The sequence below is a fragment of the Orycteropus afer genome, unplaced genomic scaffold (genome assembly GCF_000298275.1).
Source record: "Orycteropus afer afer isolate SDZICR_OR568_19922 unplaced genomic scaffold, OryAfe1.0 scaffold00244, whole genome shotgun sequence".
Classification (NCBI taxonomy): Eukaryota; Metazoa; Chordata; class Mammalia; order Tubulidentata; family Orycteropodidae; genus Orycteropus; species Orycteropus afer.
Genome location: NW_006921831.1, coordinates 5,180,371 through 5,183,067, shown reverse-complemented (window position 1 = coordinate 5,183,067; position 2,697 = coordinate 5,180,371).

Below are 2,697 nucleotides of genomic sequence, written 5' to 3'. Positions count from 1 at the left end.
CCAAATCCAAATAAAATAAAAAAGAAGAAGAGCACAAATATTTAGCAAATCCTAAAACAACAGCAATAAAGGAAATGATAACATGATTCATAAACATAATGAGCTCAGCACAGAAAATTATATTGAACAAAGAAATCAGCAATACCACACACACACACAAAATAACAAAATGACAGCAACCAATTCATATTTGTCAATAATTACACTGAATGTAAATAGATTAAGTGTACCACTCAAGAGATGGAGAGTTGCAGACTGGATAAGAAAACATAGCCTATCAATATACTATCTACAAGAGACACACCTTAGAGACAAAGACAAAAACAGACTAAAAATCAAAGGTTGGAAAAGGATTTATCAAGGAAATGGCAATCAAAAAAGAATAGGAGTGGGAATATTAATTTCTGATAAAGTTGACTTTATGACAGAAACCACCATAAGAGGACATAACCATAATAAATATCCTCATACCCAATGAAAGAGCCCCAAAACACATAAATGAGACTTTAACAGAATTGAAAAGACAAATAGATGACTCGACAGTGATAGTGGGAGAGTTTAATACACCACTTTCAATGAAAGACAGAAGAGCTGGAAAGAAACTCAACAAAGACAAAGAGCTAAATAATACAATCCACCAATGTGACCTTATAGACATCTACAGAGCACTTCACCCAACAACAGCACAGTATACATTATTTTCCAGCACACATGGAACATTCTACAGGATGTACCATATGTTAGGCCACAAAGTAACCTTCAATAAATTTAAAAACATCGAAATTCTGCAAAGCATCTTCCCAGATCACAATGCTACAAAATTAGAAACCAACCATAGAGAGATCAATGGAAAAAGAGCAAACACATGGAAACTGAATACACCCTCCTTGAAAACTACTAGGTAATAGAAGAAATTAAAAATGAAGTTAAAAAATTCCTTAAATCAAATCACAACATACCAAAATCTTGGAACACAGCAAAGGCAGTGATCAGAGGGCAATTTTATAACAACAAATGCACACATCAAAAAAGAAGAAAGAGCCAAAATCAACACCTTAACCCAACATCTCCAACAGTTAGAAGAACGGCAGCAAAAAAGCCTACAGTCATCACAAGAAAAGAAATAATAAAGATTCAAGACAGGGCCAATGGCCAGAACAGGTAAGAAGGGTGGGGGACAGCCCCAGGTGGCAGGAAGCAGTGGCAGACAGGGCCAGCAGGAACAGGTAGGGGGAAGCCCAGGAAGTGAGCAGAGCAGCTGGAATAGCTAAGGGAGATGAACTTGTCAATTTGTCATACTGTTGTGGCTTGTGTGTTGCTGTGAGGCTGGAGGCTGTGCCAGCAAGGATGCCCATGGTGGACCGGTTTCAGTGGAGCTTCCAGACTGAGAAAGACTCAGAAGAAGGAAGAGGCCATCGACTACTCAAAAAATTGGCCAGTGAAAACCTTATGAATAGTAGTGAAACACTGTCTGATACATTACTGGAAAATTTTATGAATAGCCCTGAAACACTGTTCAATGTAGTGCCGGAAGATGAGCCCCTAAGGAAGGCACTCAAAATATGACTGGGAAAGAGCTGCCTCATCAGAGTAGGGCTAACCTTAATGATATGCATAAAGTAGAGCTTTGGGGGCCTCCATTTGCTGAAGTGGCATGACTCAATTTAAGAAGAAACAGCTGAAAACATCTATTGATAACTGGAACATGGAATGTACAAAGTATGAATCTAGGAAAACTGGAAGTTGTAAAAAATGAAATGGAACACATAAAAATCGATATCCTAGGCATTAGAGCCTAAGGCATTTGTCTGTTAACCGGAAGGCTGGTGGTTCAAACCCACCAACCACTCCTCGGAAGGAAGGCTGGGCAATCTATTTCCATAGTGATACCGCCTTGGAAATGCAAGGAGGGGTCACTATGAGTCAAATCCAACTTGACTGCAGTGAGTTTGGTTTTGGTTTCTGAGGCATTAGTGAGCTGAAATGGACTAGTTTTGGCCATTTTGAATCAGATAACCATATGATCTACTATTCCAGGAATGACAAATTGAAGAGGAATGGAGTGGCATTCATCATCACAAAGAATGTGTCAAAATCTATACTGAAGTACAATGCTGTCAGTGACAAAATAATATCCAAACGCCTACAAGGAAAGCCAGTTACTACTACTATTCAAATTTACACACCAACCACCAAAACCAAAGATGAGGAAATTGAATATTTTTACCAACTTCTGCAGTCTGAAATTCACCAAATATGCCATCAAGATGTGCTGATTATCACTGGTGACTGGAATGCAAAAGTTGGAAACAAAGAATCATCACCGGTAGTTGGAAAATTTGGCCTTGGAGATGGAAATAATGCTGGAGATCGCATGACAGAATTTTGCAAGACCAACGACTTACTCATTGCAAACACCTTTTTCAATAATACAAATGGTAGCTATACGTGTGGACTTTGCCAGATGGACTACACAGGAATCAGAGTGACTACATCTGTGGCAAGAGGCGATGGAGAAGCTCAGTATCTTCAGCCAAAACCAGGCCAGGAGCTGACTGTGGAACAGACCATCAACTGCTCATATGCAAATTCAACTTGAAGTCAAAGACAATTAAAACAAGTCCAAGAGAGCCAAAGTATGATCTTGAATATATCCCTCCTGAATTTAGAGATCATCTAAAGAATAGATTTGATTCA